The sequence below is a fragment of the Cherax quadricarinatus genome, chromosome 21 (genome assembly GCF_038502225.1).
Source record: "Cherax quadricarinatus isolate ZL_2023a chromosome 21, ASM3850222v1, whole genome shotgun sequence".
Lineage (NCBI taxonomy): Eukaryota > Metazoa > Arthropoda > Malacostraca > Decapoda > Parastacidae > Cherax > Cherax quadricarinatus.
Window position 1 is genome coordinate 8,868,099 of NC_091312.1, and position 22,488 is coordinate 8,890,586.

Genomic DNA, 22,488 nt, shown 5'->3' on the forward strand with positions numbered 1-22,488 from the left:
TCTCTACACTGATATGGTAAAATAAATAAAGAGGAACACTCCCATTCTCATGTAACACCATTTTCAGAAGAAATGACGCTCTGAGTGAAGGCATACGAAAGGAATAATTTTCTACAGTTACGCCCAGTAACACATTTTCTCTTATGTTGGACTAGAGAAAAACGTTATTCTTGCTATCACTCGTACAAGTTGTCTGGCTACCACATCCTGTATTTTTTTTTTTTTTTCAACAAGTCGGCCGTCTCCCACCAAGGCAGGGTGACCCAAAAAAGAAAGAAAATCCCCAAAAAGAAAATACTTTCATCATCATTCAACACTTTCACCACACTCGCACATTATCATTGTTTTTGCAGAGGTGCTCAGAATACAACAGTCTAGAAGCATACACATATAAAGATACACAACATATCCCTCCAAACTGCCAATATCCCAAACCCCTCCTTTAAAGTGCAGGCATTGTACTTCCCATTTCCAGGACTCAAGTCCGACTATGTGAAAATAACCGGTTTCCCTGAATCCCTTCACTAAATATTACCCTGCTCACACTCCAACAGATCGCCAGGTCCCAAGTACCATTCGTCTCCATTCACTCCTATCTAACACGCTCACGCACGCTTGCTGGAAGTCCAAGCCCCTTACCCACAAAACCTCCTTTACCCCCTCTCTCCAACCCTTTCGAGGACGACCCCTACCCCGCCTTCCTTCCCCTATAGATTTATATGCTTTCCATGTCATTCTACTTTGATCCATTCTCTCTAAATGACAAAACCACCTCAACAACCCCTCTTCTGCCCTCTGACTAATACTTTTATTAACTCCACACCTTCTCCTAATTTCCACACTCCGAATTTTCTGCATAATATTTACACCACACATTGCCCGTAGACAGGACATCTCCACTGCCTCCAACCGTCTCCTCGCTGCTGCATTTACCACCCAAGCTTCACACCCATATAAGAGTGTTGGTACTACTATACTTTCATACATTCCCTTCTTTGCCTCCATAGATAACGTTTTTTGACTCCACATATACCTCAATGCACCACTCACCTTTTTTCCCTCATCAATTCTATGATTAACCTCATCCTTCATAAATCCATCCGCCGACACGTAAACTCCCAAGTATCTGAAAACATTCACTTCTTCCATACTCCTCCTCCCCAATTTGATATCCAATTTTTCTTTATCTAAATCATTTGATCCCCTCATCACCTTACTCTTTTCTATGTTCACTTTCAACTTTCTACCTTTACACACATTCCCAAACTCATCCACTAACCTTTGCAATTTTTCTTTAGAATCTCCCATAAGCACAGTATCATCAGCAAAAAGTAACTGTCAATTCCCATTTTGAATTTGATTCCCCATAATTTAATCCCACCCCTCTCCCAAACACCCTAGCATTTACTTCCTTTACAACCCCATCTATAAATATATTAAACAACCATGGTGACATTACACATCCCTGTCTAAGACCTACTTTTACCGGGAAGTAGTCTCCCTCTCTTCTACACACCCTAACCTGAGCCTCGCTTATTTTTTTTATTATCACACTGGCCGATTCCCACCAAGGCAGGGTGGCCCGAAAAAGAAAAACTTTCACCATCATTCACTCCATCACTGTCTTGCCAGAAGGGTGCTTTACACTACAGTTTTTAAACTGCAACATTAACACCCCTCCTTCAGAGTGCAGGCACTGTACTTCCCATCTCCAGGACTCAAGTCCGGCCTGCCGGTTTCCCTGAATCCCTTCATAAATGTTACTTTGCTCACACTCCAACAGCACGTCAAGTATTAAAAACCATTTGTCTCCATTCACTCCTATCAAACACGCTCACGCATGCCTGCTGGAAGTCCAAGCCCCTCGCACACAAAACCTCCTTTACCCCCTCCCTCCAACCCTTCCTAGGCCGACCCCTACCCCGCCTTCCTTCCACTACAGACTGATACACTCTTGAAGTCATTCTGTTTCGCTCCATTCTCTCTACATGTCCGAACCACCTCAACCCTTCCTCAGCCCTCTGGACAACAGTTTTGGTAATCCCGCACCTCCTCCTAACTTCCAAACTACGAATTCTCTGCATTATATTCACACCACACATTGCCCTCAGACATGACATCTCCACTGCCTCCAGCCTTCTCCTCGCTGCAACATTCATCACCCACGCTTCACACCCATATAAGAGCGTTGGTAAAACTATACTCTCATACATTCCCCTCTTTGCCTCCAAGGACAAAGTTCTTTGTCTCCACAGACTCCTAAGTGCACCACTCACTCTTTTTCCCTCATCAATTCTATGATTCACCTCATCTTTCATAGACCCATCCGCTGACACGTCCACTCCCAAATATCTGAATACGTTCACCTCCTCCATACTCTCTCCCTCCAATCTGATATTCAATCTTTCATCACCTAATCTTTTTGTTATCCTCATAACCTTACTCTTTCCTGTATTCACCTTTAATTTTCTTCTTTTGCACACCCTACCAAATTCATCCACCAATCTCTGCAACTTCTCTTCAGAATCTCCCAAGAGCACAGTGTCATCAGCAAAGAGCAGCTGTGACAACTCCCACTTTGTGTGTGATTCTTTATCTTTTAACTCCACGCCTCTTGACAAGACCCTCGCATTTACTTCTCTTACAACCCCATCTATATCGCTATCCTCATAAAAACTCTTTACAGCATTTAATAACTTACCACCTATTCCATATACTTGCAACATCTGCCACATTGCTCCTCTATCCACTCTATCATATGCCTTTTCTAAATCCATAAATGCAATAAAAACTTCCCTATCTTTATCTAAATACTGTTCACATATATGCTTCAATGTAAACACCTGATCTACACATCCCCTACCCACTCTAAAACCTCCTTGCTCATCCGCAATCCTACATTCTGTCTTACCTCTAATTCTTTCAATTATAACCCTACCGTACACTTTTCCTGGTATACTCAGTAAGCTTATTCCTCTATAATTTTTACAGTCTCTTTTGTCCCCTTTCCCTTTATATAAAGGGACTATACATGCTCTCTGCCAATCCCTAGGTACCTTCCCCTCTTTCATACATTTATTAAACAAAAGTACCAACCACTCCAACACTATATCCCCCCCTGCTTTTAACATTTCTGTCATGATCCCATCAGTTCCAGCTGCTTTACCCCCTTTCATTTTATGTAATGCCTCACGTACCTCCCCCACACTTACATTCTGCTCTTCTTCACTCCTAAAAGATGGTATACCTCCCTGACCAGTGCATGAAATTACTGCCTCTGTTTCTTCCTTAACATTTAAAAGTTCCTCAAAATATTCTCGCCATCTACGCAATACCTCCATCTCCCCATCTACTAACTCCCCTACTCTGTTTTTAACTAACAAATCCATATTTTCCCTAGGCTTTCTTAACTTGTTTAACTCACTCCAAAATTTTTTCTTATTTTCATTAAAATTTCTTGACAGTGCCTCTCCCACTATCATCTGCTCTCCTTTTGCACTCTCTCACCACTCTCTTTACCTTTCTTTTACTCTCCATATACTCTGCTCTTCTTATAACACTTCTGCTTTGTAAAAACCTCTCATAAGCTACCTTTTTCTCTTTTATCACACCCTTTACTTCATCATTCCACCAATCACTCCTCTTTCCTCCTGCCCCCACCCTCCTATAACCACAAACTTCTGCCCCACATTCTAATACTGCATTTTTAAAACTATTCCAACCCTCTTCAACCCCCCCACTACTCATCTTTGCACTAGCCCACCTTTCTGCCAATAGTCGCTTATATCTCACCCGAACTTCCTCCTCCCTTAGTTTATACACTTTCACCTCCCTCTTACTTGTTGTTGCCACCTTCCTCTTTTCCCATCTACCTCTTACTCTAACTGTAGCTACAACTAAATAATGATCCGATATATCAGTTGCCCCTCTATAAACATGTACATCCTGGAGCCTACCCATCAACCTTTTATCCACCAATACATAATCTAATAAACTACTTTCATTACGTGCTACATCATACCTTGTATATTTATTTATCCTCTTTTTCATAAAATATGTATTATAAATATCCTGTATTTATGTTTATTTATTCTACTGTGGGGTGTATTTATCATCTTTATGTTATGTATCATGTTTATTATATAATTTTGAAAAAATATCATAGGTGGGGGGAGCCGTATAGTTAGTTTAGGTCATAATTTGAAATGACTGTATTTGCGGAACTCCGTAAAGCAAGATGCTGTAAAGCGGGGACCTACTGTATATGTATTTGTGTATACCTGAATAAACTTGCTTATTTTCTATAATAATAATTATAATATGTACGTACTAAGTATAATAAGTTAGTTTGAGCATGCCACCACAAGATGGCAGTGTGTATCAAAGCTCAGCAGTTCATGGAGCTTACCTCGCTGGTGAAGGAATTCTTGCGTTTTCCTTACGTTTCATGCAGTTATTTCACAAAATTTCTCATTTCTAACCATGGGTCCTAAGAAAGCAAGTCCACAGCAGAATGCCAAGAAGAGGAGGATTATCATAGATTTAAAGCAGGAAATCACTGTTAAACATGGACAGTTTTTTATTGAAACACCCTGCAGATGAAAGTCTGACAAGTGTGGAGAAAAAGCCAAAAATCAGTGAATAGTGAAGTAACGTTAAAATAAAAATTGTAGCAGTTAAGTGACAGTGTATCATTAAGAGTGTAGCAATTAAGTGTACATAAGATTAAGAGTGTATCACCCAGAGAAGGTTTCAAGTGGTCATGTGTTGGAGCTATATAATGACGCATGCCTAAGTCATTTCCGAAACATTCTGAAAAAGGACAAAATGAAATGAACTCCTGAGAGCATATGCTGATGTGCCTAGCATCTCTTCTGCAAGGTAAATGCTGTATTACCAAATAATTTCTTTACATATTATATGTAGGTCACACTACACATACATGTACACGTTTATTTATACACACTCATCTGAGTTTTCTTTGATTTTATCTTAATAGTTCTTGGTCTTATTACTTTTCCTTTTATATCCATGGGGAAGTGGAATAAGAATCATTCCTCCGTAAGCCATGCGTGTTGTAAAAGTCAACTAAAATGCCGGGAACAATGGGCTAGTAACCCCTTTTCCTGTAAAGATTACTAAAAAGAATAAGAAGAAGAAAATTGTCAAAGTGGGAAGTCTGAATGTGCGTGGATGTTGTGCAAATGATAAGAAAGAGATGATTGTGGATGTTATGAATGAGAAGAAACTGGATGTCCTGGCTTTAAGTGAAACAAAGCTGAAGGGGGTGGGAGAGTTTCAATGGAGAGGAATAAATGGGATTAGGTCAGGGGTTTCAAATAGAGTTAGAGCTAAAGAAGGAGTAGCAATAATGTTGAAGGATAAGCTATGGCAGGAAAAGAGGGACTACAAATGCATAAATTCAAGGATTATGTGGAGTAAAATAAAGATTGGATGTGAAAAGTGGGTTATAGTAAGCGTGTATGCACCTGGAGAAGAAAGAAGTGTAGAGGAGAGAGAGAGATTCTGGGAAATGTGGAGTGAATGCATGGGGAGTTTTGAATCAAGTGTGAGAGTAATGGTGGTTGGGGATTTCAATGCTAAAGTGGGTAAAAATGTTATGGAGGGAGTAGTAGGTAAATTTGGGGTGCCAGGGGTAAATGTAAATGGGGAGCCTTTAATTGAGCTATGTGTAGAAAGAAATTTGGTAGTAAGTAATACATATTCTATGAAAAAGAGGATAAATAAATATACAAGGTATGATGTAGCACATAATGAAAGTAGTTTGTTAGATTACGTATTGGTGGATAAAAGGTTGATGGGTAGGCTCCAGGATGTACATGTTTATAGAGGGGCAACTGATATGTCAGATCATTATTTAGTTGTAGCTACAGTTAGAGTAAGAGGTAGATGGGAAAAGAGGAAGGTGGCAACAACAAGTAAGAGGGAGGTGAAAGTGTATAAACTAAGGGAGGAGGAAGTTCGGGCGAGATATAAGCGACTATTGGCAGAAAGGTGGGCTAGTGCAAAGATGAGTAGTGGGGGGGTTGAAGAGGGTTGGAATAGTTTTAAAAATGCAGTATTAGAATGTGGGGCAGAAGTTTGTGGTTATAGGAGGGTGGGGGCAGGAGGAAAGAGGAGTGATTGGTGGAATGATGAAGTAAAGGGTGTGATAAAAGAGAAAAAGTTAGCTTACAAGAGGTTTTTACAAAGCAGAAGTGTTATAAGAAGAGCAGAGTATATGGAGAGTAAAAGAAAGGTGAAGAGAGTGGTGAGAGAGTGCAAAAGGAGAGCAGATGAAAGAGTGGGAGAGGCACTGTCAAGAAATTTTAATGAAAATAAGAAAAAATTTTGGAGTGAGTTAAACAAGTTAAGAAAGCCTAGGGAAAGTATGGATTTGTCCGTTAAAAACAGAGTAGGGGAGTTAGTAGATGGGGAGAGGGAGGTATTAGGTAGATGGCGAGAATATTTTGAGGAACTTTTAAATGTTGAGGAAGAATGGGAGGCGAAAATTTCATGCACTGGCCAGGGAGGTATACCATCTTTTAGGAGTGAAGAAGAGCAGAATGTAAGTGTGGTGGAGATACGTGAGGCATTACGTAGAATGAAAGGGGGTAAAGCAGCTGGAACTGATGGGATCATGACGGAAATGTTAAAAGCAGGGGGGGATATAGTGTTGGAGTGGTTGGTACTTTTGTTTAATAAATGTATGAAAGAGGGGAAGGTACCTAGGGATTGGTGGAGAGCATGTATAGTCCCTTTATATAAAGGGAACGGGGACAAAAGAGATTGTAAAAATTATAGAGGAATAAGTTTACTGAGTATACCAGGAAAAGTATACGGTAGAGTTATAATTGAAAGAATTAGAGGTAAGACAGAATGTAGAATTGTGGATGAGCAAGGAGGCTTCAGAGTGGGTAGGGGATGTGTAGATCAAGTGTTTACATTGAATCATATATGTGAACAGTATTTAGATAAAGGTAGGGAAGTTTTTATTGCATTTATGGATTTAGAAAAGGCATATGATAGAGTGGATAGAGGAGCAATGTGGCAGATGTTGCAAGTTTATGGAATAGGTGGTAAGTTACTAAATGCTGTAAAGAGCTTTTATGAGGATAGTGAGGCTCAGGTTAGGGTGTGTAGAAGAGAAGGAGAATACTTCCCGGTAAAAGTAGGTCTTAGACAGGGATGTGTAATGTCACCATGGTTGTTTAATATATTTATAGATGGGGTTGTAAAAGAAGTAAATGCTAGGGTGTTTGGGAGAGGGGTGGGATTAAATTATGGGGAATCAAATTCAAAATGGGAATTGACACAGTTACTTTTTGCTGATGATACTGTGCTTATGGGAGATTCTAAAGAAAAATTGCAAAGGTTAGTGGATGAGTTTGAGAATGTGTGTAAAGGTAGAAAGTTGAAAGTGAACATAGAAAAGAGTAAGGTGATGAGGGTATCAAATGATTTAGATAAAGATAAATTGGATATCAAATTGGGGAGGAGGAGTATGGAAGAAGTGAATGTTTTCAGATACTTGGGAGTTGACGTGTCGGCGGATGGATTTATGAAGGATGAGGTTAATCATAGAATTGATGAGGGAAAAAAGGCGAGTGGTGCAATGAGGTATATGTGGAGTCAAAAAACGTTATCTATGGAGGCAAAGAATGGATGTGAAGCTTGGGTGGTAAATGCAGCAGCGAGGAGACGGTTGGAGGCAGTGGAGATGTCCTGTCTACGGGCAATGTGTGGTGTAAATATTATGCAGAAAATTCGGAGTGTGGAAATTAGGAGAAGGTGTGGAATTAATAAAAGCATTAGTCAGAGGGCAGAAGAGGGGTTGTTGAGGTGGTTTGGTCATTTAGAGAGAATGGATCAAAGTAGAATGACATGGAAAGCATATAAATCTATAGGGGAAGGAAAGAGGGGTAGGGGTCGTCCTCGAAAGGGTTGGAAAGAGGGGGTAAAGGAGGTTTTGTGGGTGAGGGGCTTGGACTTCCAGCAAGCATGCATGAGCGTGTTAGATAGGAGTGAATGGAGACGAATGATACTTGGGACCTGATGATCTGTTGGAGTGTGAGCAGGGTAATATTTAGTGAAGGGATTCAGGGAAACCAGTTATTTTCATATAGTCAGACTTGAGTCCTGGAAATGGGAAGTACAATGCCTGCACTTTAAAGGAGGGGTTTGGGATATTGGCAGTTTGGAGGGATATGTTGTGTATCTTTATACGTATATGCTTCTAAACTGTTGTATTCTGAGCACCTCTGCAAAAGCAGTGATAATGTGTGAGTGTGGTGAAAGTGTTGAATCATGATGAAAGTATTTTCTTTTTGGGGATTTTCTTTCTTTTTTGGGTCACCCTGCCTCGGTGGGAGACGACCGACTTGTTGAAGAAGAAGAAGAAGAAGGAGAAAAAAAAAAAAAAAAAAAAAAAATATTGTTGTTTTCCTTATGAAACTATGTATGTAGTGATCTAATGGAGTTTGCCTTATAAACACACTGTTTTCTGTTTAATAAAAGCATGGGAAGGTATGTCAGGAGCATGGCCGTCGTGGTGGCCCCATACACCGCAACAACAATGGCAGCTGTGCCTCTGCCTTCACTAACACTAATCACATATGTAATATTTCGTTCATTCTAGTGTACATATCAGGTTTCTATGTTATTAATATTGTTTATTTTGACATATTAGATGAATTGTGATACATAAATAAGCCATGGAGTTTGTATCAGTGAAATATTGAAGTATAATTTGTCATGCCTGCTGAGAGCCGGAACGGATTAATTGCATTTCAATTAATTTAAATGAGGAAAATCGACTCTTCAAACAACCAAACCCAGATGCGAGCAAGGTCATGGAATGGATTAAACTCACAAGTAGGGGTTCCACTGTATTACTAAATCTCCATTATACTACAATATGTATGTAAAACAAAGCTAAATGAAAAAAACTCTAGTTAAACACAATGAAGTTAATTTCAACTAATTTGTTTATAATTTTGGGGGAGGTTTCTAAATTATGCATGATTGTTGTGGTAAAAATTTATATACTGCACTTCCTGGTAAGTCAATTTTAAGCACTATAGTAATGCACCATAACCACAAAAATGAACTAGTGTAACAAAAATCTACAATTTTTCCACTGTAAAGCATTACTGTCTAGAGGATACACAACTGCACAGCAATAACAAGAGTCAATTAATTAGTCTTATTTTATGGCACTGTTAAATTTTAACACCCAAATTATATTTATAAAAGAAAATGCTAAATCTGAATGGGCCAAACAGCACTGAAAGTAAGGAAAAGGCATGTAAAGGTATGTGCAAAAGCAAGCACCTAAGAGCAAATGCTAATGATAGCCTTCACTCTACTAGTCACAAAACACTAACAATGCACAGGCAGGCCCCAGTTCATGGTGCTTCACTTCCCAGCGATTTGCTAATACGGCAGTTTTCAGCTATACCCAATTATTCATTTGTACAACACCTGCTTCACTATTACAGCAGCTGGGCTGCCCTTAGTGAGCTCTATGTCTCTGGAAACTTTGCAAAGTTTTTATTTTTGTGTTACATTGCCATCTAAGGGTAGTTGTGATAAAAAGAAGTGGTGTAAGACTTAACACATTTCTACTGCTTTGAAGCCTGGGTCGGTCCCCTAGTTCTACGCCATGAGCTCGGATCACTCACGAGCTGTGAGTGGTAAATTTGAGCCTAGATATAAGAGAATGGGTCTGTGTGGTAAGTGTGCATCATATAAAAAATATCCTACAGGAAGAAGGGCATAATAGGGGAAAAAACTGTGATCGTATTTTTGGTTTAAAACAGTGACTTTGCAGTATGTTTTCATAGGATTTTGAAGTCTGTTTCTTAGTCTCATTTGAGAGAATGGAAGATATGTTACAGAAACAGAGATGATTTTGATGGTTTTCTGGACTGAACATAGCTTGAAATTGAGCTCAGAGAAAATGTTCAATTTTTGTCGATACACGTATTCCAGAGTACACAAATGATGCCACTCATCCAACATGCATCCAACTGGCCAGTCTAGTCTAATACACATTTAGGAATGCTCTAACATTATTTATACAATAATTACAATAATGTAGAACTTTGTATAACAGTGAATCTTCGATTTTTTTTGTGTGAATAAAAATTCAAAATGGAAAACAAGGGCAATACAGGATAGGCCTGAGGACATGACTAATGAACTGAGGAATGTTTTAGTGCCAGGAATGTCTACATTTGTTTATTCTGGACCCTATTTTGAAATAGACAATTTTTTAATTTTGTGTGAAATATACCAAATTACCAATTTCTGATCACTTTATTGGGTAGCTGAAATAGGTAAATGGGTGGTTTCTTGTACTTTTCTTTTTTTTATTTGCTGGTATTCTCCCGGCCCGGGTCTTTTCCAATAGTGGTGACCCAGCCTTGGCTCTCTATCTTGGGAGTGTCTCGAGACCTAAGTCTCCCATGGGAGGAGGTACAAGTACCCCCTACTAGTGAAATAGCTATGAGGCTGGTTGACTGGAAGAATGGAATTGGCCGAAAATAGGGCTCAAAGCGGGTGAAATCGCTACTGTGTAAATAACAGTACGACTGCTAACTTCGGAATAGCATAATTCCATAAGTTTTCCATCAAATTTCATACTTTTGGTTTCCATTACATTCAGAAAAAGATATTCTGTCATTTCATAATTTTTTTTTTTTTCTACCTTTTGAAAATTCTCAAACCTCAGTGAGCAAGGTATGTTTATAGTTGAGATAGGACCCCAATAAAATAAGTCACCTTGTCTAACTTTTTATGGGGTTATCCTCATTTATAGTGTTACTATGTATGATAAATGTACTTGTGTGTACCTGTGCCTAAATAAACTTACTGTGCTGGCATGCAGGTACAAAATAATGTGGAAAATTCAGAAAATGAGTTAAGGTTATAGAAAAAATAGATTAAAATCTGGCAACATTTTCGTGTAAATCTTATTTTCATACAATGTTTCGACAGTGTATTAAAGCAACTACAACATTTGATGTGATGCCACAGTTAATATAGTGAATTTGCCATTTTTTTTTTTTTTTTTTTACTGATTTTTTTTATATTTACATTTTTTCATTAATTCATTAAAATTACTATTTGGCACCACTACAAAGTAGGAGGAGCTATGCAAGGCAAGGGAGTAGTTAAGATTGCCTCTCTAGTGTTGAAGATGCAATGACACAGGAAGCACATCGCTCTGGGGCGCTATAAATGTCGTATGTAATGCTATTAAAAACATTTTCATTAATCAATCTGACATGTTTTGCAAAATTATACGAGAAACACACTACATATATCTACATATTATACAAATAACCATATTAGAACAAACTGATATCTGTGAGGTGTGGTAGCAAGGCAAGCATAAAGGAGTGTACGGCAAAAATTTCAGTAAGATGCTCTCTCTAGTCCATGACCAGAGAAACTATATTACAGCCTTTCCTCAATGACGGAGTTCCGTTACTAAGACCACATCAGTAAATGAATTCGTCGCTAAGCAAGGAGCATACTATAATGGTAGTGGGTTTGTGCCAAGTATCTTTGATATTGTTTTAATGTCACCTTTGCACAATTTATAACATTTGTGGTATATTTTTAAATGTTTATACAGTAGTGCACTGTATATTGTAATAAACAGAATAGAGGAAATCAGATCTAATATATGTACATTATTTAGGCATGCATGCTGGTCAGAGAGCCCATCGTAAGTCTGAGGCGTCAGTAAACGAATACGTCACTAAGTGAGGAGAGGCTGTACTCAGGGTAATTTGAAAAATACTCTTTTCATTTCCTTTACTCATAAATAGCCTCATTCTCTTTCAAAAATATTTGCTCTTAAGTAACATGCTTCTCTGCATTTTCCTCTAATAACTCAAGTTATTTACTTATTTATTGAAAACAAGTTATTAATAATGAATGGAATGAAATGATTTTCATAATGAACATTCAACATGAATGGAGGAGGGGGGTAAAGGGCAGATATTTTATTAAATGCCCACAAATTAACTTTTTTTTGAGGGAATGAAAATAAGGCCTATTACAGTATTTATCTTCATAATAAAATTGGTTTACCATTGTTTGAATGTATTATCTCCTTCAGACTTCCTACAATATATACTACTCACCACTCACTAAGCTGAAGATGAAAATATTTTAAGGTAAATAATGAGTGTACTGTACAGTGGTACCTTGACTCGATTTGCTCGTATATCAAATCAATTTTCCTCATTGAAATTGAGAGAAATGCCATTAATCCATTACAGCAAAATTCCTGGCTCTTGGGAGGCAGAAAATACTTCAATATAACACTAATATTAACTCTACGGCTTATTTATCCATCACAATTGATCTAATATGACATAATAAACAATATAAATAACATCGAAACATGATACAGTGGAACCTCAGATATCGAACTTAATCCGTTCCAGGAGTTAGTTCTAAATTCGAAAAGTCTGAAAAGTGAAGCAATATTTCCTATAAGAAATAATGGAAATAGAATTAATCCGTTCCAGAAACCCAAAAATATTCACAAAAAAATACATTTTATAGAGATTAATTATAGTTTTACATACACACAACAAATATAGTGTTCAATTTTGTATTAATAAATTTAAATAAACATATAAATAACATTTTACTTACCTTTATTGAAGACTGGTGATGGCATCTGGAAGATAGGGAGGAGGAGAGAGGGAGTTGGGGTTAGTGTTTGGAAGGAGAATCCCCCTCCATGAGGACTTCAGGTATCAAAGCCCTCTCTGGAGTTACTTCCCTTCTCTGTCTTTTAATGCCACTAGGACCAGCTTGAGAGTCACTGGACCCCTGTCTCACAAAATAACTGTCCACAGTCCTCTGTTTCTGGTGCCTCTAAGATTTCTCTAAAATGGGACATGGTTCTGTCATTGAACTTGTTGCAAAGATGGCTTGTTTCAGCTTGCTCAGGGTGGTACGTACTTCTCCACAAACATTTGGACATCTTTCCACTTCTGTATTATTTCCTTCTTCACATCTATGGTGTTTCTCACTTTCTTTACCATAGGGGTACCACTAGCAAGTTTCACTGCTCCCACTGTAGCTTATTTCAGTCCCACAAGCACTAAACACAATGAAATAATCGTAAAATGTTTGAATGAGAGCGCAGGTTAGTGTTCACTTAAGCATCAACAAAACCACACTGGTTCATGGTGCCTGCGTGGGGACACAGACAGAGCGGGCTGCCGGACAGGTCCAGTACCTGAAGGTTCGAAAATAGGGGCGAGTTCAATAATAGGGACAAAGTTGGTTCGAAAAATGGGTTCTATTTTCGAAGAGTTCAATAAGCGATACGTTCGAAATTTGAGGTTCCACTGTACATGTATATACTCTAGAATGAATAAAATATGTCATTATGTGATGAGTGGTGGTGGCCACTCCTGCGGTAAAAATAGTTATCGCTCTGACCATACCTTCCCATTTTTGCCCTTCTGGGGTTTTATTATAAGAGAAAACAGTGTTTGTGAGGCTAACTGCACTAGATCACTAGTTTCACAAGGAAAACACTGAAACAAAAGTGATTTTCATGTTTTCCTATGATTTCATGGTTTAATTCAATGGACATCATCCTCCTGCTCTTCTCAGCACTGTCCTTTGGACTTACTTTCTTAGGACTCATGGTTAGAAAAAAGAAATTTAATAAAATAACTGCACAAAAAGCACAAAAAGCTGGGATGCTGGGCGAATGTTGTGGCGTTCGCTGTGCCAATTAGTGCGTATCTGAAGCTCGCTTGTAACTCGGATTTTGGCTCGCAACTCAAAGCGAAACTGACTAAGCAACTGCTCGTAACTCTGAAAACTTTTAAGTTGGGGCCTCGTAAGTCAAGGTACCACTGTATATGTATATTAATTTATTTTTTCCTTTTTTAGGCCTAGCTCTATTGTTCACTTTATATATGATAATGTAATCATGTTATCAGGCTTTTCTATGCATTTTAAAGTGAAAAAAGGCTGACTCACTTTACAGCAATTTTTGCTTTATGGAGGTAGCCTGGAACATAACTCTTTGTATAATCAGGACCCTACTGTATATGGTTCACAGGGACATTGGACATCTGGACTGGATCAAACTGCATATTTTTGCATAACCTGATCTCTACATACACCACTGTTTGGAAACTTCGCTTATTGCTTTTCGAGTTGCACAATTCCCCCATGGTGAGAAAAATATTAATCACTATGATGTCATATGATCATCAAGCAAGCTTCACCTCACACAGCAGTCAGGTGAAATGCTGCCAGACCTTTCTTCTAAGGGGCCTCAACAACTGGAGTAAACAAGGTACAGTGGAACCTTATTTTTTGGCCACTGCATTTATTGGCTGATTCGTACAGTGGACCCCCGCATAACGATGGCATCACATAGCGATTATTTCGCATACCGCTTACTTTAATAGCAAAATTTTTACCGCGCATACCGATTAAAAACCCGCTCACCGATTTTCGTCCGAGACGCGTCCAATGTGCGCCCTCAGCCAGCCTCACATGTGCCGCCCATGCCATTGTTTACCAGCCAGCCTCCGCGCTAACATCCAAGCATACACTCGGAATATTTCGTATTATTACAGTGTTTTCAGTGGTGTTTCTGGAAAATAAGTGACCATGGGCCCCAAGAAAGCTTCTAGTGCCAACCGTACACCAATAAGGGTAAGAATACCCATTGAAATGAAGAAAGAGATCATTGATAAGTATGAAAGTGGAGTGCGTATCGCCGACCTAGTCAAGTTGTACAAGAAACCCCAATCAACCATCGCTACTATTGTGGGCACCAAAAAGACAATCAAGGAAGCTGTTCTTGCCAAAGGTTTAACTGTGTTTTCGAAACAAAGATCGCAAGTGATGGAAGATGTTGAGAGACTCTTATTGGTGTGGATAAATGAAAAACAGCTAGCAGGAGATAGCGTCTCTCAAGCGATCATATGTGAAAAGGCTAGGAAGTTGCATGACGATTTAATTAAAAAAATGCCTGCAACTAGTGATGATGTGAGTGAATTTAAGGCCAGCAAAGGTTGGTTTGAGAGATTTAAGAAGCCTAGTGGCATCCATAGTGTGATAAGGCATGGTGAGGCTGCCAGTTCGGACCACAAAGCGGCTGAAAAATATGTGCAGGAATTCAAGGAGTACATAGAAACTGAAGGACTGAAACCTGAACAAGTGTTTAATTGTGATGAAACAGGCCTGTTCTGGAAGAAAATGCCAAGCAGGACCTACATTACTCAGGAGGAAAAGGCACTCCCAGGACATAAGCCTATGAAAGACAGGCTTACTCTTCTCATGTGTGCCAATGCTACTGGTGATTGCAAAGTGAAGCCTTTATTAGTGTATCACTCTGAAACTCCCAGAGCGTTCAGGCAAAAGAATGTCCTCAAGGATAATTTGTGTGTGCTGTGGAGGGCAAACAGTAAGGCATGGGTCACTAGGGAATTTTTCTATAACTGGTTACACCATGCATTTGCCCCCAATGTGAAAGATTACCTAACTGAAAAGAAATTAGAACTTAAGTGCCTCCTGGTGTTAGACAATGCCCCTGGTCATCCTACAGACGTGGCAGAGCGACTTTATGGGGACATGAGCTTCATTAAGGTGAAGTTTTGCCTCCTAATACCACTCCTCTCCTGCAGCCCATGGACCAGCAGGTTATTTCCAACTTCAAGAAACTGTACACAAAAGCTCTGTTTGAAAGGTGCTTTGTAATGACCTCAGAAACTCAACTGACTCTAAGAGAGTTTTGGAGAGATCACTTTAATATCCTCAATTGTGTAAACCTTATAGGTAAGGCTTGGGAGGAAGTGACTAAGAGGACCTTGAACTCTGCTTGGAAGAAACTGTGGCCAGAATGTGTAGACAAAAGGGATTTTGAAGGGTTTGAGGCTAACCCTGAGAATCCTGTGCCAGTTGAGGAATCCATTGTGGCATTGGGAAAGTCCTTGGGGTTGGAGGTTAGTGGGGAGGATGTGGAAGAGTTGGTGGAGGAGGACAATGAAGAACTAACCACTGATGAGCTGATAGATCAACTTCAAGAGCAAGAGGCCAGACCTGGGGAAACTGGTTCAGAGGAGGGGAGAGAGAAATTGAAGAAGTTGCCTACTACAAAGATAAAGGAAATCTGTGCAAAGTGGCTTGAAGTGCAAACCTTCATGGATGAAAATCACCCTCACACAGCTATTGCAAGCCGTGTTGGCAACCTGTACACTGACAATGTTGTGAAACACTTTAGGGAAGTGATAAAGGAACGAGAGGTACAGGCCACTATGGACAGATATCTTGTGCGAAAGAAGTCCAGTGACTCTGAAGCTGGCCCTAGTGGCATTAAAAGAAGAAGGGAAGTAACCCCAGAAAAGGACTTACTACCTCAAGTCCTAATGGAAGGGGATTCCCCTTCTAAACACTAACACTCTCTCTCCCCTCCTCCCATCCCATCAATCATCACCAGATCTTCAATAAAAGTAAGTGTCATGTAAGTGTGCATGCCTTTTTCAGTTTGTGTGTATTAAAATTAATATTTCATGTGGTAAAAAAAATTTTTTTTTCATACTTTTGGGTGTCTTGCACGGATTAATTTTATTTCCATTATTTCTTATGGGGAAAATTCATTCACATAACGATTATTTCGCATAACAATTACCCCTCTTGCACGGATTAAAATCGTTAACCGGGGGTCCACTGTATTTAGGCATTTTTTCGGGGGAAATTTTGCTCCGTTTTTCAGCCACTGCCTTGTATATCGGCCGTATTAGGAAACTGATGTGGATCATTTATTAAGTGCGACTGTGAAATAAGCCACCATGGCCAGGGAGTGTAGCAGGCAGACAGGGAGTGTAGCAGGCATGCAGGGAGTGTAGCATGGAGGGAGAGAATGTAGCAGGGAGGAAGGGAGTGTGGCAGGGAAACAGGAAGTGTAGAAGGGAGGCAGGGAGTGTAGAAGGGAGGCAGGGAGTGTAGCAGGCAGGCAGGGAAGTAACCCAAGAGAGGGCTTTTATACCTGAAGTCCTTATGGAAGGGGATTCCCCCTTCCAAACAATAATCAGTCCTCCTTCTCTTCATAAGCCAACAAGAGTCTCCAATAAAGGTATGCAACAGTGATTTAAATATTCATTTATTTAGTTCTCATTGTTCTATGTATGTAAAACTATAATTAATCTTCAATATTTTTTTTTTTTTTCCAACAAGTCGGCCGTCTCCCACCGAGGCAGGGTGACCCAAAAAAGAAAGAAAATCCCCAAAAAGAAAATGCTTTCATCATCATTCAACACTTTCACCACACTCACACAATCACTGTTTTTGCAGAGGTGCTCAGAATACAACAGTTTAGAAGCATATTCGTATAAAGATACACAACATATCCCTCCAAACTGCCAATATCCCAAACCCCTCCTTTAAAGTGCCGGCATTGTACTTCCCATTTCCAGGACTCAAGTCCGACTATATGAAAATAACCGGTTTCCCTGAATCCCTTCACTAAATATTACCCTACTCGCACTCCAACAGATCGTCAGGTCCCAAGTACCAATCGTCTCCATTCACTCCTATCTAACACGCTCACGCACGCTTGCTGGAAGTCCAAGCCCCTCGCCCACAAAACCTCTTTTACCCCCCTCTCTCCAACCCTTTCGAGGACGACCCCTACCTCGCCATCTTTCCCCTATAGATTTATATGCTTTCCATGTCATTCTACTTTGATCCATTCTCTCTAAATGACCAAACCACCTCAACAATCCCTCTTCTGCCCTCTAATACTTTTATTAACTCCACACCTTTTCCTAATTTCCACACTCCGAATTTTCTGCATAATATTTACACCACACATTGCCCTTAGACAGGACATCTCCACTGCCTCCAACCGTCTCCTCGCTGCTACATTTACCACCCAAGCTTCACACCCATATAAGAGTGTTGGTACTACTATACTTTCATACATTCCCTTCTTTGCCTCCATAGATAAGGTTTTTTTGACTCCACATATACCTCAATGCACCACTCACTTTTTTTCCCTCATCAATTCTATGATTAAGGTCATCCTTCATAAATCCATCCACCGACACGTCAACTCCCAAGTATCTGAAAACATTCACTTCTTCCATACTCCTCCTCCCCAATTTGATATCCAATTTTTCTTTATCTAAATCATTTGATACCCTCATCACCTTACTCTTTTCTATGTTCACTTTCAACTTTCTACCTTTACACACATTCCCAAACTCATCCACTAACCTTTGCAATTTTTCTTTAGAATCTCCCATAAGCACAGTATCATCAGCAAAAAGTAACTGTGTTAATTCCCATTTTGAATTTGATTCCCCATAATTTAATCCCACCCCTCTCCCGAACACCCTAGCATTTACTTCTTTTACAACCCCATCTATAAATATATTAAACAACCATGGTGACATTACACATCCCTGTCTAAGACCTACTTTTACCGGGAAGTAGTCTCCCTCTCTTCTACACACCCTAACCTGAGCCTCACTATCCTCATAAAAGCTCTTTACAGCATTTAGTAACTTACCACCTATTCCATATACTTGCAACATCTGCCACATTGCTCCTCTATCCACTATCATATGCCTTTTCTAAATCCATAAATGCAATAAAAACTTCCCTACCTTTATCTAAATACTGTTCACATATATGCTTCAATGTAAACACTTGCTCTACACATCCCCTACCCACTCTGAAACCTCCTTGCTCATCCGCAGTCCTACATTCTGTCTTACCTCTAATTCTTTCAATTATAACCCTACCGTACACTTTTCCTGGTATGCTCAATAAACATATTCCTCTATAATTTTTACAATCTCTTTTGTCCCCTTTCCCTTTATATAAAGGGACTATACATGCTCTCCGCCAATCCCTAGGTACCTTCCCTTCTTTTATACATTTATTAAACAAAAGCACCAACCACTCCAACACTATATCCCCTCCTGCTTTTAACATTTCTGTCATGATCCCATCAGTTCCAGCCGCTTTACCCCCTTTCATTCTACGTAATGCCTCACGTACCTCCCCCACATTTACATTCTGCTCTTCTTCATTCCTAAAAGATGGTATACCTCCCTGACCAGTGCATGAAATTACTGCCTCCCTTTCTTCCTCAACATTTAAAAGCACCTCAAAATATTCTCGCCATCTACCTAATACCTCCCTCTCCCCATCTGCTAACTCCCCTACTCTGTTTTTAACTGACAAATCCATACTTTCCCTAGGCTTTCTTTCGATAGAAATTTTTTCCTCGGGGCGTCATATTATGCTATTTTTTTTTTTAAGGTGTACTTTTTATGTTTATATGCTATTATTATATTGCATTATATCATAATAGATCAATTGTGATAGATAAATAAGCCTTATAATTGATATTAGCGTGGGTATGGAATATTTTGTTGGCTGGAGGTGTCGGCCATTTTGTGCACTATTCCCAGGGGTTCCCGATTGGTGCCGTGACCATATCAGCTCCGCCCGCTCGGGAATGATCTCAGATGGTGAATTTGTATTATATTAGACAAAGATATAAGAAAACGATAAAAATAACACGGAGAAAAACGTAACAAAAACGTAAACAAAGCCGAGTCAGCGCTTCTTACGCAATATGTTGCGTCAGCGCTGTCACCATGCCTGTTATAAATGGCTGTAATTCCTTTTAGAAACATCGTACAAGGATAATAATTATACCAGCGTGTAGCCAGAAAGTTCAGCTATATTTTGGTAATAATAACTCAGTTTTCATATATTTTCGAATTTTTTTTTGCTCCGCGCGCGGGAACTCTGAATCTCCCCTTAACTCACTCCAAAATTTTTTCTTATTTTCATTTAAAAAAAATGTATTAATAACAAAAAAAAGGCACAGTACAGTGACTGGAACGATACACAAATAACCCACACATAAAAGAGAAGCTTACGACGACGTTTCGGTCCGACTTGGACCATTTACAAAGTCACACTGTAAAAAAATGTATTGTTTGTTAATATTTTTGGCGTTTGGAACAGATTAATTGTCTTCTTCCTTTCAACACACCGGTCGTATCCCACCGAGGCGGGGTGGCCCAAAAGGAAAAACGAAAGTTCCTCCTTTTACATTTAGTAATATATGTACTATATACAGAAGAAGGGGTTACTAGCCCCTTGCTCCTGGCATTTTAGTCGCCTCTTACAACACGCATGGCTTACGGAGGAAGAATTCTGTTCCACTTCCCCATGGAGGTAAGAGGAAATAATTGTATTTACATTAATGCTCATGGGAAATATTGCTTCGAATTTAGGCCGTTTCAAATTCAGGCCGACCTTCTGGAACGGATTACGGCCAAAAAACGAGGTTCCACTGTACTAAGATAAACTTCTTCCTTCTTTCAACAAACTGGCCGTATCCCACCAAGGCAGGGTGGGTGGCCAAAAAGAAAAAAAAAAATTTCTCTTAACTTTAGTAATGTATACAGGAGAAGGGGGTTGCTAGCCCCTTGTTCCTGGCATGTTAATTGCCTTTAACGACACGCATGGCTTATAGAGGAAGAATTCTGTCCCACTTCCCCATGGAGATAAGAGGAAATAAACAACAAGAACTAGATGTTGCAAGTATATGGAATAGGTGGTAAGTTACTAAATGCTGTAAAGAGCTTTTATGAGGATAGTGAGGCTCAGGTTAGGGTGTGTAGAAGAGAGGGAGAATACTTCCCGGTAAAAGTAGGTCTTAGACAGGGATGTGTAATGTCACCATGGTTGTTTAATATATTTATAGATGGGGTTGTAAAAGAAGTAAATGCTAGGGTGTTCGGGAGAGGGGTGGGATTAAATTATGGGGAATCAAATTCAAAATGGGAATTGACACAGTTACTTTTTGCTGATGATACTGTGCTTATGGGAGATTCTAAAGAAAAATTGCAAAGGTTAGTGGATGAGTTTGAGAATGTGTGTAAAGGTAGAAAGTTGAAAGTGAACATAGAAAAGAGTAAGGTGATGAGGGTATCAAATGATTTAGATAAAGAAAAATTGGATATCAAATTGGGGAGGAGGAGTATGGAAGAAGTGAATGTTTTCAGATACTTGGGAGTTGATGTGTCGGCGGATGGATTTATGAAGGATGAGGTTAATCGTAGAATTGACGAGGGAAAAAAGGCGAGTGGTGCGTTGAGGTATATGTGGAGTCAAAAAACGTTATCTATGGAGGCAAAGAAGGGAATGTATGAAAGTATAGTAGTACCAACACTCTTATATGGATGTGAAGCTTGGGTGGTAAATGCAGCAGCGAGGAGACGGTTGGAGGCAGTGGAGATGTCCTGTCTAAGGGCAATGTGTGGTGTAAATATTATGCAGAAAATTCGGAGTGTGGAAATTAGGAGAAGGTGTGGAGTTAATAAAAGCATTAGTCAGAGGGCAGAAGAGGGGTTGTTGAGGTGGTTTGGTCATTTAGAGAGAATGGATCAAAGTAGAATGACATGGAAAGCATATAAATCTATAGGGGAAGGAAAGAGGGGTAGGGGTCATCCTCGAAAGGGTTGGAAAGAGGGGGTAAAGGAGGTTTTGTGGGTGAGGGGCTTGGACTTCCAGCAAGCGTGCATGAGCGTGTTAGATAGGAGTGAATGGAGACGAATGATACTTGGGACCTGACGATCTGTTGGAGTGTGAGCAGGGTAATATTTAGTGAAGGGATTCAGGGAAACCGGTTATTTTCATATAGTCGGACTTGAGTCCTGGAAATGGGAAGTACAATGCCTGCACTTTAAAGGAGGGGTTTGGGATATTGGCAGTGTGGAGGGATATGTTGTGTATCTCTATACGTATATGCTTCTAAACTGTTATATTCTGAGCACCTCTGCAAAAGCAGTGATAATGTGTGAGTGTGGTGAAAGTGTTGAATGATGATGAAAGTATTTTCTTTTTGGGGATTTTCTTTCTTTTTTTGGGTCACCCTGCCTCGGTGGGAGACGACCGACTTGTTTAAAAAAAAAAAAAAAAAAAAAAAACTAGTAAGAAAAAAGAAAACCCAGAAGGGTGTGTGTATATGTAAGCTTTTACATGCATGTGTAGTGTGACCTAAGTGTAAGTGGTAGTAGTAAGATGTACCTGAAATCTTGCATGTTTATGAGGCAGAAAAAAAAAGACACTGGCAATCCTACCATCATGTAAACCATTTACAGGCTTCCATTGCGCATTCATTTGGCAGGATGGTAGTACCTCCCTGGGAGACTGCCATCCACCAACCTACTACCCAGGATTAAGATGAGCATTCCCATTTAACGTCCTGTGTGCTTTTCCACTGTTCATTTGTATTATGTACATACTTTTACATCCAGTTAATTTGAAAATCGATCTCCTTGGAATTTCACTATTTTTTTTTTCTATGACTGTTTTGCACAATGATATCACTTGTTTACTGTGACCTTATTAACAGTGATAATACAGTACAGTGGACCCCCGGTTTACGATCAGCTC

General features: G+C 39.5%; 1 protein-coding gene across 50 annotated transcripts in view; it reads right to left on the minus strand.

Moving 5' to 3' along the window:
• Nucleotides 1-22,488, minus strand: part of shot (dystonin-like protein short stop) — a 956,738-nt gene that overhangs the window by 186,247 nt on the left and 748,003 nt on the right. The gene's annotated exons all lie outside the window — the stretch shown is intronic.